Raw genomic sequence first — 15,738 nt, 5'->3', positions numbered from 1 at the left:
CGCAAAACAACTTACAAAAAGTCTTTTGAGTTCTTCACATAACATTTTTACCACCTCTAAAATCAGGGGATAAAGAAAAGGAGGAAGAGGGGAGAAGAGCTGGTAGGCAGGAAAAGACAGCAAAATAAACCAAGTGGTAAAATCTCACTTGGTGTAACAATGACCAGGAGAAAGTTCCAGCAGAAGACAAGTGATGTGCACATGCCTTCCTAGTCACTGACCTCCCATACAGCCGCCAAGAGCAACTGAAACATCTTTCTCCTCGTGTTTTTTTTTTTTTAAACTTAACAAATGTATCATTACATGTTCTGTCCCTTCTTCCTCCATGCTATGAAGGCAAACTGAACGGACAGCTGAAGGCTTCTGAGAAGATGAACTTTATAAAACTAACCTATGGTTACCAACACAACACATTCAAAACTGAGTGAAATACACAGCCAACTAACTATATGCAGTGGTGCAGAATTACAGGTAATGGAAAGGGTTAATATCCTTTTAAAAACATGAATGCCTAGAGATAAATGAAAGTTACTACATGTTACAAATATGAAGTTTAAAAATAAAAGTTCATATTGTTCTACAAGCTGGGCCAGGTGTGGGATTTAACATACTTTGAAGCCACGGGTCGTAACTCACTGGGGACTTCACAGCTACTATGGAACTCCGTTGGTTAGAATATGGAGCTGGCTCATAGATGTTTAGAAAACAGACTTATTTTTTTCCCCCATATATGGCACAGTTTTCAAAGTTTTGCCTTATTTTCTTTTATGACATAAAATCATAATGGTAACTAACTTTGAAAAGAATGCCAAATGGTAAAAAAAAAGCCAGGACTTACCTGAGCCCACATGGGCCAGCTCAACACTACCCTGGAGTTCTATGGTAGCTGTGACATCACAGCAGGGTTTATGCTGTGGGGTCAGGGTGGACTTGGAGTCAGCTGGCACAATTTCAGGAGCCCTTAAAGAGAAAAGTTAGTTTTAAGTGGTAATGCTCACAATGTCCTTTACCATGGTCAGTAGAAAGGTGCAGACGCGGCTGGCTACAATGTCTGGGTAGCTTTCCTCCACCCAGAGTTTAGCTCACTAGGCGGTTTTGCATAATAAAAAGAAATCTCTACCACCCAATAATACTTCTTCTTTATATTCCTAACCCTCTGGCTATAGTCCAGTCATGAACTTGGCTTAGATATTCATATTTGCAGTAATCTCAGTACTCAAAACATGAGCTGTTTTTTGAATAAAATGACCTCAGTACTTTTTAAGTGTATCTTCGAGTGGGCACAAGCTCAGGGTCAATCCCAGAAATAGTGTAAGCAGCCCAGACCACCACCTAAAGGCATTATTCACATAATAACCAATGGCAGCAAGTGAAAATTTACCACTTCTATTCCTAGAATAGTGCTACAGAACAATAACCTTTTCCAAAAAATGAAAATCGCAAATTGGAAATAAATCCTTTAATCTATACTATATCAAGATGAACTCCTATTCAATTCATTCAATAAACTCATTGTTATGAAAACATCTTCTTTAGAATAAAAGATTCAGTCATAGAGAAGTCAAAATAATCTCTAATTAAGGCCTTTAAACGTTCCATTATTAATCATGACAAACTGCACCAAATATAATTTATACTTTGGAGCTTTTACGTCTTTACATCTCTGATCAGATTGCTAACAACCCAACTGCTGTGGAAATATACAAATCCCCAAAGTCATGAAAAACTATGTGGATCAACAGATCCCTTCAGACGAAAGAAGATCTCGCCATGCAGAAAGCATTACTGCTGAAAGCCCAATGGAAGGATCTAAATGAACAGGCACCAAGTTCTTTGGGGAGGGAGGGGATCAGAGATGAGGGCCAGGGTCAACAAATTACAGAAGATGGATGGGAGTTGAAATTAAAAAGGGTCACCAAAAATATTGCCCAAAAGAGACAAATGAGGGGATATTAAGGTTCTTCAAAACCTAGGGTTCTAGGGGCACCTGGGTGGCTCAGTTAGGTGAGCATCTTGATTTCAGCTCAGGTCCCGATCCTAGGGTCACAGGATCATGGGAGCCACGAGTCAGGCTCCAGAATGGGCATGAAGCCTACTTAATTTTTTCTCGTTCTCTCCTCCCTCTGCCCCTCTCCCCAGCTCACACTCTCTCCAATACACACAACACACGTGCACACACACACGCACAACAACAAAAAACCTAGGGTTCCAATTATATAAAATAGTATGTCAAAACCACAACCACCACTAAAATCAAGTCCCCAAAGTTTTCTGGCTACAAGTAAAAATCTCACCTGCAACAAGGCCAAGTTATCCTGGCTGAATATAAAACCAATTCTGGAGTTTTAGAATTACACTATTTTAGGTAGGCCTGGAGTGATTATTGAATAATCTAACCCACTCTGTTTTTCAAGTTGTAAAAGAGTTTCTAAAAGGAAAAACTCACGCCATGTAGCATTATTACACTGTTCATAATACAGCCATGTAACTCTTCTTCTAGCCAAAAACACTGATAGAATTAAGACATTCATCAAATTGAAAGAGGTGCTAAAATGTAACTGAGTCCATCTTGATAAGGTCCCGAGGTGGAAGTATAAGACAAGAACGTCCCTATAATTTGCCACTTCAAGAGAAAGTTCCACAGCTTCAGTTAACATTCGTGGCCACACAAGTATCCACATAAGCAGAGTGGTCGATTTGCCTCATAAATTTCAGGCCCAAATATCCAACAACCCAGTAGACAGCCTCACTACATCACGTCTAAAACTCAACTTGACGTCTCCTACGTTTAGGAAAAAAATGATCCGACCCAAGTGCCCAAACCAAAAAAACCCAGGACATCTTTCTTAACTCGAGTCTCCTCTCCCCTAAGCCCCCAGAACAATTTGCCAAGTTTTATCAATCCTGCCTTTTAAAAAGTCTCTCAAATACATCCCCACCCCATCTCCACTGCCTCTATCCTAGGTGAAGACTGCAATTGCCCTCACCTACATTGCAGTAATGTTCTCGTAAGCGATCGGCTTGCCTCTAGTGCTGCCCCTTTCCAATCCAGTCTTCACGCTATGATCCCAGTGATCTTCCTAAACCACAAATCTGATTAAGGCAGCCTCCCTCCAGATGTTTACCAGCGTCCTATGTTAAGAACTAAACTCCTTGACCAGGTCAACAGGCCCGGAAAGGTTCGGCATCACCCTGCACAGTTACCTGCAGCTCCCAGACTACAGATCAATCCCGCTAACTTCACCAGTTTGATGGACAGGCCATGCTCTCTTGACTCTGAGGTCTTAACACATACCATTCCCTCAGATCAAAGCTCTCTTCCCTCTTCTGTGTAAGGTTCTGGCTTAGATGTCACTTCCTCCTATAAGCCCTCTCCACATCTTCAAATGAGATTCAAGTATATACTCCTCTAGCACCCCTGCCCTTCCTCTACTGAACTTCTCGCACTATACTGGCTTGTTGAATTTTATCTTCCTCTACCAGAGCACAAGCTCGCTGAGAGCCATGGCTTCTTCCACAGTGCTTGGGAACACACTCCACGAATATCTAAATGTGTAAATAAATGGACCAACAAAGAAAAAGTAAAAACTAAGTCAATTCTGGAAAGCAACTGGAGGGTGGAACAGGCTGAATATCTGCCTTGTCAGACTTTTAAATACATAATAAAGCCATAATTATTTAAGCAAAAGTGTGATACTGATGTAAAAAACATCAAAATAAAGAGCCTCAAGATAAATGATGTAGAATCATTTTATGTATAACAGAACCACCCAAATCCATGGGAAAATAATTTAATAAATCACTAATGGAATTTAGAAAAATATTTTAAACCTTAATCTAAAAGACTGTGTAAGACAACAAAGATAAAGTGTTATTAGTATAAGTCTCCCCCTCACCCCCCCCCATACACACGAAGAAGAAGGAGGAGGGGGGGAAGGGGGGAGGAGGGGAGGAGGGGGGAGGAGGGGGGAGGGGGGAGGAGGGGGGAGGGGGGAGGAGGGGGGAGGAGGGGGAGGAGGGGGGAGGAGGGGAGGAGGGGGAGGAGGGGGGAGGAGGGGGGGGAGGGGGAGGAGGGGGGAGGAGGGGGGAGGGGGAGGAGGGGGGTAGGGGGAGGAGGGGGGAGGAGGGGGGAGGGGGAGGAGGGGGGAGGAGGGGGGAGGGGGAGGAGGGGGAGAAAGAAAATTTGCAACAAATATGACTGGTACATATTTTTGGTGTATTATTTTTATTTAGACTTCATGTTAACTTGCTAAAATCACAAAGGAAAATGGACAGAAGACATAAATCAGAACAATTCAAAGAGAAAACTACAAATGACTAAACAAGGCAGCAGGCCTCCCTGACTAAGCCCCAGCAGAGAGATGGCCACGCATGGCCATAATTCAGACAGTTGTCCAGGCAGCTATTCCCCAATATGCACAAAGTACCTTAAATATGTTCATATAATTTGATCATATAATCCCATTTCAGGGAACGTAAGAAAATAGAAATGCTGACAATTCTGCTCACCAAAACACTGTCCAAATAAAAAATTTTCAAATAACCCCAAAGGCTAATAATCAGGGGTAGGTTAACTGAGAGTACGGCAACTTGATGTCATACTACACATTCATTTTGTAAGAGATGAAAACATGTTAATTACCTCAAAATGTAAAGTTCAGCATATATATATATATGATTTTATATATATACACATATAATTTCAATTACACAAAATTAAATGTAAAAAAACTGAAAGTAACAAAAACATGGCAGATTTCCTCTAGACATTGCAGCTATAAACTTATTTTCTTTATCGCTGTCTTATCTCTGAAATAGTCTACAATGAGCATGCTCTGCTTTTATTTAAAAATGAACTAAACTCTCATGCTGTTACAAGAAGTCAGTACATAATGTCTAAATCTGATGAAACAAGAATACTGGCGTGTCCACTGACAGATGAACAAAATGTGGTATATACATACAATATTATTCAGCCTTAAAAATGAAGGAACTTATGGGATGTCCGGGGGGCTCAGTCAGTTAAGCATCTGACTCTAGAATTCACGATCTCACGGTGCATGGGTTCGAACCCCACCTCAGGCTCGGTGCTGACAGCATGGAGTCTGCTTGGGATCCTCTTTGGCCCTCCCTCACTCACTCCAGCTCTCTCTTTCTCTCTCTCTAAATAAATAAACTTAAAAAATAAGTGTAAGGGAATCCTGACACATGCTACAACATGAATGAACTCTGAAGACATTACACTAAATCGAACAAGCCAGTCACAAAAGGACCGACACTGTAGGATGATACTTATGTGAGACACAGAGATCAGTCACGTGCACAGAGACAGAAAATGGAATGGAAGCTGCCAGGGGCTGGGGGAGGGGAAACGGAGATGCCGTTCACGGATACAGAATTCGGTTTTGCAAAATGAGAAAAGTCCTAGAGATGGATGGTGGTGGCGACTGCACAACGATGTGAATGTACTTAATGCCACTGAACTGCACACTTAAAAATGGTCAAGATGGCAAAAATTGTTTACGTATGTTTTACCACGATTAAAATAAATTTTTTAAAAAGTGGAAAAAATTCTACAAAGACACAGTGCAGACATACCAGAGGTGCTGCTTCAAACACATCACCTATGTAGTATCCCCCCTCCAAATAAAGATGTTTTAATCTAGTAATTTCCAAATCGAGTGTCACTCTGTGAAGAAGAAAAAAAAAATGTCTGAACTCTCTGAAAATGTTTATCTCATGAAAGAAGAAATAAAGAGCCAAAACCAAAACCATCCGAGGCACTGTTTCGATTGGAAGACCTCAAGAGACAACACAAACACCTCAGATGCACGGTCCTTACTGAATGTGGTCGGAGCTACAGCTAGTCCTAAGGCTGAGTACGGACTCTGAGTATTAAATTTTCTAGATAACTGTGTAGTTATGCAGGGAAAAGGTCTCTGTTCTCAGGACATACGTGCTTAGCTTTTTAGGGGCAAAATGTCATGACATCTGCAATTACCCCTCAGATGGTTCAGGAAAAAGAGAAAGACAAACAAAGGGAGAGAGTAAATGCGGCAAAGTATTAACAAATGGAAAATCTAGATCAAAGGCAAATAGTATTCAATGTATTATCCTTGTAACTTTTCTGCAGGAAAGTTGCAATTTCTCAGAATAAAAGGTTGATGGGGGGCAAAGTTGTCTCTACACCACAGGACTGGAGGTGAAGAAAAAAATAAATTGTTTTTCTTTATAAATTCCTTCTATACTGCTTGATTTTTTTAAACACGTGCATAGTTTATTTTAATAAATGTTTTAAATTAAAATGATTTTATGGGAAATAGTAAAGTTCAGTGGAGTCTAAACATATCTTTTTATATTTAATATTTAAACAATACATTTGGACTTTATAACTCAGTATGTTCATTTAACATAGTGCTTTTTAAAAATGAAAGCCTTGGGGCGCCTGGGTGGCTCAGTTGGTTAAGCATCCGACTTCAGCTCAGGTCACGATCTCGCAGTCCGTAGGTTCGAGCCTCGTGTCGGGCTCTGGGCTGACAGCTCTGAGCCTGGAGCCTGCTTCCGATTCTGTGTCCCCCTCTCTCTCTGCCCCTCCCCCGTTCATGCTCTGTCTCTCTCGGTCTCAAAAATAAACGTTTAAAAAAATTTTTTTAATAAATAAAAATAAAAATGAAACCCTTTACTAAGCCAATGATGTATATTCAAATGTCAGTATCATATACTCAAGAAATCACCCAACAGACTCCCTTTCTCAGCATGAGGGGGCACGTTATTAGTTGGCAGGCCAGTGTAATCAATCATTTCTAAAAGCCAAAAATTGCATCTCAGACCAAAGGCAACAAGAAGCATGCCGTGGGGAGGTCTATTTCTGCCATTCTCATCCATTTGCCTTAACAGACACACTCATTCCTGGAAGCTTTTCTCATCCCAGGAGTCAGAAAGCACTTTCAAAAGCCAGAATGCACTGGCCAGGGGAAAGAAAGTATGTGCATGTTCCCTACAGATGAGACTCTTTTACAATGCTGAGAATTATCTCAATTCACTTAAAAATCACGACATAAAATTTTATTTTCTATCCGGAGCTCAAATCACAAGAGAAAATTCTTAGAAACTTGAGGAAAAATAAGACAAAAGCTATCTGAAGATAATACTCCATTCACGACGCTAAAAATAATTCTATTACCTGTAATATCAACTACCTTGGGTAGGAAGGAGATCCACAAGCCAGCATGTGTACAGAGCGAACAAGACGCCTCAGATTTTATACCTTCACCCACCCCACCCCACCCCCAAGTAAGAGTATCACAGAGAGTTAATGAGGGACATACAAGGCATTGCAGGCACTCTAGCAGCTAACTTTCCTTTTATGGAGGCAGGGCCAAAGATCTGCAGCAGGAGTCTGCATGTTTTTGGATTCTATTAAAAGCTTTTAATAGAATATTTTAACAAACCATTTTTATTTTTTATGTTCTTTAAAAAATACGAGGGTTTTAAACGTCAAAGACCCAAGGCCTTTTTCCGGGTTCTACCTGCATTAAGGAAAAAAGCAATGTATGAAGGGGAAAAGGACACTAAGTCAGAAGAGTTATCTTTCAGTAAAATATTCAGTCTGATATCAATACAAAATCAAGTTCATAATCAAACAAAGCGGTCCATTAGCATCCTGGAATAAATCCAGCACTTGAAAAATAACCATCACCTGAATCTATCAGAACAGTGAACAATTTCATTAGCTTCCTTTCTAAACCCCCAGAAGATGATCTCTAAAAATTAAATATTAGAACAAAGATCTGCTCTGGGCTACCAAAAACTCACAAGTAGCAGTGGCCATGAAGCAGCTCCATAGGGCAGAAAAAAATCTGAAGATGGAAAACAGACTGTCCAAACAGCTGTGGTGTGCCAAGCTGAAAACAGGCAGACACCAGCAAAGCGAGCGGAACAAATGCTACAGAAGTGCCACACTGAAGATCCTACAGGTATAAATAACATGCCCTAACCATGGAATGCCACAACTATCAGCAAAGGACAGACCATCTTGAGGCACAGCAATCAGCTTCATCTAGGCACATTCACTTAGCTGACTTGGAAAAAAGGAAGGACTGAAAACATGAATATTCACAGGCATCAAACATTATTCAAAAGTTTTTGTAACAGTACTCCTTTCAAACATATAGAGCAAAAACAAACCAAAAAAGAAAAAACCACTGTGAGTAAGAAACATACATTTGATCTTCATCTGCTGTTCCTGGCACATAACTGCTAAAACCTTTGTAATTTCCAAAGATCCCTAGGGGCATCTTTTGTTACAATATTAGTTTTGTTCCCAGTTCCTGAAATAGCTCCAGACAGATAAAGGGAAACCGAATGTCTTTTGTTATTCATAAAACAAGTTCCTTTCTCCACTTCTGATTTATGTTAATGAGGTGACTTTTGGAAAACTCCTAAGGATGGGGGCCGGTTGCCAGGGAAACCAACCTTGGGATTAGAGGGTTGGGACTTTCAGCCCCGTCCCACTCCCACCTCCTGGGAAGAGGAGAGGAAAGGACAGGAGGGGAGAGGAGGGGGGAGAGGAGGGGGGAGAGGAGGGGGGAGAGGAGGGGGGAGAGGAGGGGGAGGGAGGGGGGAGAGGAGGGGGGAGAGGAGGGGGAGGGGGGGGGAGAGGAGGGGGGAGAGGAGGGGGGAGAGGAGGGGGGAGAGGAGGGGGAGAGAGGGGGGAGGGGGGGAGGGGGGAGGGGAGGGGGAGGGGGGAGGGGGGAGGGGGGGGAGAGAGGAGAGGAGCAGGAAGCTAAATTAATCACCAATGGCCAAAGATGTGATGGATATCACCCGTGTAATTAGGCCTCGGTAAAACCCCCTGAACTATGAGGGCTGGAAAGCTTCCAGGCCGGTGGAAATGCAGAGGTGCTGGGAGCGTGGCAGCCAACACAGGACATGGAGAGCCCCTTCCCTTGCCCTCTGCATCTCTCCCACCTGGTTGTTCCAGAGTTCTAAGCTTTTATAATAAACCAGTCATCAAGTAAGTAAAAGGTTTTCCTGAGTTCTGTGAGCAATTCTCACAAATTAACTGAACCCAAGCAGCGGTCGTGGAAACCTATAATTTATAACCAGTAGATGAGAAGCACAGGTGACCCCCTGAACTTGCTATTTGTAATTAAAAAAAAAAAAAAATGCTGTTTGTATTAATTTCCTATTGCTGCCATAACAAATTATTACAAACACAGTGGCTTAAAATAATACAAATATTTTATCTTAAAATCTGGGCAAGACCAGAAGGTCCACGTGGCCCTCACTGGGCTAATAAAATCAGGTTTGCTCCTTGGGGAGGGGGCGGGGGCGCCTTGCCTTTTCCAGCTTGCCTTTCCAGCCTCATTGTGCAGCCCATGGCCCTCATCACTAAGACCTCCACTGCTCCACTGTCACATTTCTTTCTGTGACACATGTTCTTTCGTCTCCCTCTTTTGTTTGTAAAGACCCTTATGATTATGCTGGGCCCACCTGGATAACAGAAGGTAATTTCTCCATCTCAGGGTCCTTCCCTTCTGCCATGCAAAGTAGCATATTCATATACTCTGGGGATTAGGATTTAAACATCTTGGGAGGCCTGGAAGGCGTCTCTGCCTGCTACACTATTTCAATCAGTCATGTAAATCAGAAAAGGAGAAGCAGCAAACCGTAGTGGGCCACAAAAAAATACAAATTTAGACACTAACTCCTCTCACTGATAGTGTGTTTTGTAAGATGTTTCATGTTTTGTGCCCTCAGATAGTCATCAAGAAGCTATCTCTGTGCATCAAATTCATAATTTTTATTTTTTTAGCAAGTTAACAATTTTTAAAACTAGAGAATAGGAGCGCCTGGGTGGCTTAGTCGGTAAGCATCCGACTTCAGCTCAACTCATGATCTCACAGTTCAAGAGTTCGAGCCCCGCATCAGGCTGTGTGCTGACAGCTCAGAGCCTGGAGCCTGTTTCTCTCTCTCTCTCACCCTCCCCCACTCACACTCTGTCTCTCTCTCAAAAATACACATTAAAATAAATTTTTTTTAGTAAAAAAAATAAACTAGAGAACAGAAGCCTCTTCTATTTCCTTACAATAATTTATATACCCTGAGTTTCCTCTAAAGTTAAAAAGTCAGCCACAGACACCTTAATAAATGGGTAAAATCGCAACTGTGTCTTAGGTCAAAGATTTCCCTTTCTGTTTTGTTCTGATGTGGTAATTTTCTTGGTATATACCAGCTTATTATCATTCCAGTTCATACTACTACCATTTCCCAAAAACTAATCATAAAGGGCTTTTTCTTCCACTGAAACATAATAGGGGCATCTGGGTGGCTCAGTTGATTAAATAAGCATCCGACTCTTGATTTCTGCTCAGGTCATGATCTCACAGTTCATGAGATAGAGCCCTGCGTCAGGCTCCATGCTGACAGCACAGAGCCTGATTGGGATTCTCTCTCCCCATCTCTCTGCACCCTGCCCCTGTTCACATATGCACATGCACACTCTCTCTCAAAATACATTTTTTTTTTTTTTTTTAATTTTAAGGGTGCCTGGCTGGCTCAATCGGTTGAGTGTCCGACTTCAGTTCAGGTCATGATCTCATGGTTTGTGAGTTCAAACCCACGTCAAGCTCTGTGCTGACAGCTAGGAGCTTGGAGACTGCTTCAGCTTGTGTGTCTCCCTCTCTCTCTACCTAGCCCCCGCTTGTGTGCTCTCTCTCTCTCTCTCAAAAATAAACATTAAAAAAATAATTAAAAATTTTAAAAAAATTTTAAAGAAATATTAATATAATTTTGTTTGGGTTATTGTACAACACTCATTTGACCAGATACACCATCTCTCAAAACCAGGAATAAAAAAAGTCACCATGGAACATTATGTTTGCAATACATTTGTCTTTCCACAAAAAGAAAAACACTAACACAACCTTAATAAGTTTATTTTCTTGAGAAAAACCATCTATATGCATAATTCTTAAGAATGATACCAAATAAATCGAATATTTTTAAATGTAACAAGCCTATACCTTGCTAATTTGTTAAAATGAAAAAAAAAGGTAAAAAAACGAAAATGAAAAAAGTTATTAGTGGAAGCAAACAAATACATTCTCACATGTCTGGCACCATACAAGCTTTAGGTATTTCTACAGGTGCATCTGGCACTTTGAAGCAGGAATATAGGAGACGGCAGACAAGGGGCCAGAATACACTTGGCATCTATGGAGAAAACAGATGCCATAAATATTATTTTCAACATAGTTATGAGAAAAAGTGAAATAGATCAAATAGAAATATCTTTGTAGACAACTTGAAAGAAAAGGTTAATTCGAACATATTTTCTGTTTTCAGAATCATGTAAATTTTTAAACACATCAAACTTTTGCTCAGGAATAATCCAGACTATAAGTCTCATGTGCCACTCCAGCATGCTCACTGATAAGGAGGTTCTGATTTAGCCTGTAAGTCAGTGATTCTCAATACGGGACACCAGTGCACACACAGGTCACCACCCCAACGCTTGGGAGCAACAGGAGACATTACTGCTGCACAAATTCTCTATAATGTCACTGCCATGGGGCAACTGAATTATTTTCAGCATACAAATCCAGTTTCAACATGTACTTGTTATACAAGCTCGATTCTTCTTCCCCTACACCTTCAATACCCCCCCCCACCCCCAATCTCAAATCCTTCCCATCTTCATTAGCAGGGTCACTGGAAAGTTAAACATAAGAAAGATGCATCTATTGTGTAAGACAGGAGACAAAATGCCAAACAGAAATAACAGATCCAACTACAACTGAATATAAAACAAGTAAAAATTTAATTTGCTTTAGGACTTTATAGCAAACACATGATTTTTTTCTTTATACCATATATTCATCAAATTGTCAAATATTCATCAGTGAAGGCAGGAAGACAGAAGAATTTAAGGTAAAGAAATGACTTCAGACTTTTCAAATTCACAGACTGTCTAGTGATAAACTGAGGCCTGCCTCTTACAGTAAGACTCTATTATACCAACTTCCTACTTTTTTCTGACAAGGAGAAGTCAAGTTGGCTCCCACTGGGTCAAGCCCCAGGGGTAGTCTGTAAAGTAAAAAATACAGAAAGCTAGGAAGAAAGCAAAAAAATCCAGAAATTCAGGAAAGGAGCATAAAGTATGTATTCAGATCCCAGTTTCCAGAGGGTTTATTCACTGACTGGTTTAACAAATACCTGAATGCCTGCTATATACCAGGCACTGTTCTAGGTACTAGGATATGCTGTGAACAACAAAAAATTCCTGGCCCTCACAAAGCTTAAATTCTAAGGAAGAAAGAGACAAATAATAAAGTGACCGAGTATACTGGAAAGTGACAACTGAAAAGAAAATTAAAGCTGAGGAAAGGGAGTGAGGACAGGGCTGAAAGTTTAGACACAGTCAGAGAGGCCTCACCGAGAAGGTAACAAATGAGAAAAGAACATATGTGACCGAATCCACTAATCCTGCAATCTAGAGAATGAGCAATCCAGACAGAGGAAACAGCAAGTGCAAAGGCTTGAGGCTCATCTGTTAGAGAAGAAAGGTGGCCACATGGGCTAGAGAGAAACTGAGAGCAATAGAAGGCTAGAAGGGAAACAATGTATGTGGGGGGAAGAAAGGTGCAGGGCCCAGCTGAGGGCGGCCTACGGAGGAGTCTTTGAGGGACTCTGACTTTTACTGTGAGCCACGCAGGCGATCACTGAAGAGTACTGAGCAGAGTTTCAAGAGAAGCTCTTATGTGGAGAATAGTTTGTAAAAGAGGACAAGGATCATGGTTTGGACAAGGGTAGTAAGAAGTGGCCGGATTCTGGATATATTTCGAAGGCAGAGCCAGTAAGATTTTCTGCCAAGAAGGAAAGGAGTGAGAGAAAAAAGAGGAGAATCAGGAATGGCGGAGGCTTTTGGCACAGCCAGTGGAAAGATAAACATGCCATCAAGGGAGAGGGGGACCGGTTGGCTCGGTCGGTTAAGCGTCCCACTCATGGTTTCAGTTCAGGCCATGATCTTGCAGTTCGTCATCAGGCGCTCTGCACTGACAGAGCAGAGCCTGCTTGGGATTCCCTCTCTCTCTGCCTCTCTCTCTCTCTCTCTCTCTCTCTCTGTCCCCCCGCTAGTGCACTCTCAAAATAAAAATAAAAAACAATTTTTTTAGAAAGGGGAGAGAAGAACTGTGAAAGAATACACTTAATGGAAAGACCGGTTCAGTTTCAGCTTCACTGAGTTGGAAAGAAATTTGAAATATTAGCTATTCAAGAGAAGATGTGGTATACACAGCTGGATGTACGAGTCCAGGATTCAGAAATACAAAACGTTATCACACGGATTTAATTTGGAATTCTTATGTGATCCCGTATCTTTTCAAGGGATCAACTTGGGCCACAAATTTAAATATTCTTCCAAGGGGCAACCAATTCACTACAACAGAAGTAAAACGGCTTTAGGTAGTGCTGCCCTATTCTCGAGGGACATTATCTATCCAGTGGGAAAGGCAGTCTATGATTAGCACTGACATGACCTCCCAGAAAATACCTGGCACCAAACTGCAGACATTCCAGAGACAAGTGCATATTTAAATACACCTCTGCCCTTTCCATCCCGGTTCCCACCCCCAGATTCCACTTTTACTGATGTCAGGTTTTGTTTGGCATTGCTGTCCCCGATGTCCTTCTCCCACCACATAAGATAATAATGATTCATGTGAAACTTACACTCAACAGTCATGTAAAAAAGAAACTCGCTCAATATTGTTGGCACTTCAGTTTACTTTTGCCTTCTTAACAACTGCATCTTCTTCATTCCTATTTTAACCAGCTACAAAGCTGGCCAGAAGTTGAGACTTCTTCCAATTTCAAAAGGGAAAGTCTCACATTTTATACTTAGTATAAATGTTACACTCAGTAAGCATTTTGTAATTAGCGTATATACCTTGGAGATGATTGTTTCACTATATGCGCTGCCAAAGGGAGCACAGAGATGATTTTCTTAAATGCCTAACATGGACAAGCCATTATACACCATATCTGATAAAATCTGGAGAACATAAGGCAGGCAGAAAAAGGGAAGTAAAGATTAATTTTCAGTACATGTGGACTTCTGTTAATTAACCCAACACAATGTAAACAAAAAAAAAGTTTTAACCATATTTCAGTGATGTTTACAAATCAGGACACGACTACTCAATAAAGACAGGGTCATTAATTTTTAGTACAACAGTTCAGAACCATATTGTATGGTGAACAAAAATATCTGTTGACAGGAAAGACAATGCACATTACCAAGAACCAAATACAATCAATCCTTGGTCCTAAGACCCTAGAAATTCTGGAGTGGGTGGGAACAGTGACTTAATGACAAAGAAACTGTTTTGTAAACGAAACAAAAACAAATAAATACAATATTGGTCCTGCTGGCAGTTTTTGTTCCACCTTTAAAATGAACTCACAGCTATCAAAATGTGAAGTACAAGGATGGTTATCTCAAAAGACATAAGGATTATGTGGAAAGAAATAAAAGGCAGCATCAGAGAGAGAGAGAGTAATCCTAAAGGCAAGAAGTAATAGCCACAGAGTTTTATCGATTGGTCTAATTTATGTGTTTCAAGAGAAAATATTCCTAAGCAGAAGTTCTTATCCTGAGATCCACTAACTTGAAAAAACTATGAACCTCTGATTTCTGAAGGATTCTATGACCCCAACAGAGGTTAATAAGCGTCGCAATGTACTTCATTTCCATCTATAAACATATGTGTACTACCACATGACCTTGTAATAAATGTATGCATGGTACACTACCACTAGGCAAAAATGATTTTAAGAGTTGTTTCAAAAGACATGCAGGTAATTTAAAGACAATCACAACTAGATATAAAAGGTCACATAAGATTCCTATTATATGGAATATCCAGAATAGGTAAACCCAGAGACAGAAAGATGTGATTGCCAGGGCCTTGGAGGAGGAGGGGATGTGAAGTAACTGCTTAAGGGGTAAAGGGTTTCCTTTCAGGGTGATGAAAATATTTCAGAACCAGACAGGTGGAGGGTGCACAACACTGTGAATGCACTAAATGCCTGACTTGTTCACTTTCGAAATAGTGAATCTTAGGTTATAGGACTTTGACCTCAATAAAATACATAAAACCCTTTTGTATGAATGAATGAATGAATTAATTAATTAAAGAAAGAAAAGGAAAGAAAGAAAGAAAGAAAAGAAAAGAAAAGAGAAAAGAAAGAAAAGAAAAGAAAAGAAAAGAAAAGAAAAGAAAAGAAAAGAAAAGAAAAGAAAAGAAAAGAAAAGAAAAGAAAAGAAAAACATTTATGGTACCCCAATTTGGGGAGAAAAGAAAAAAATCAACGGGATGAAATGGGACAACACAGATAGCCTAAAATGGCTCAGTGGATTCTCATCCCTGGTGCTCAAAATAGGAGAAAATTGGAACTAAGAGTTACTAAGTTCCTACTATGTTTGGGTGTTAAGAAGGACTCATCTCCTGGGACATTCTTTTTGTCAGGGCAAAATTAAAATAAAAAACTCAGATTTCTTGAAATCTACTCTTAGGACTTGCAGGTTCATACAGTTATGTCTTCTATGTTCTTGGAGCTATAGTTAGAGAGATAAAAGAAATTCATACTGAGGAAAATATATATATACGTACATATATATGTGTATATAGACACACATACACAATACGTATATATACATACATATATACATAC

General features: G+C 40.5%; 1 protein-coding gene across 3 annotated transcripts in view; it reads right to left on the bottom strand.

The window, feature by feature from the left end:
• The window catches only part of ZRANB1 (zinc finger RANBP2-type containing 1), a 62,962-nt gene that overhangs the window by 21,992 nt on the left and 25,232 nt on the right, over positions 1-15,738 (bottom strand). The window contains exon 2 of one of the 3 annotated variants that reach the window (XM_045040805.1): positions 839-960. The exons of the other annotated variants lie outside the window; for them this stretch is intronic. The gene's annotated coding sequence lies outside the window, so the exon portion shown is untranslated. The remainder of the gene's footprint in view (positions 1-838; positions 961-15,738) is intronic. 3 annotated transcript variants of the gene reach the window in all.

This window comes from Felis catus, chromosome D2, assembly GCF_018350175.1.
Source record: "Felis catus isolate Fca126 chromosome D2, F.catus_Fca126_mat1.0, whole genome shotgun sequence".
In the NCBI taxonomy this organism is placed as follows: Eukaryota; Metazoa; Chordata; class Mammalia; order Carnivora; family Felidae; genus Felis; species Felis catus.
This window is presented reverse-complemented; position numbering and strand designations above follow the sequence as displayed.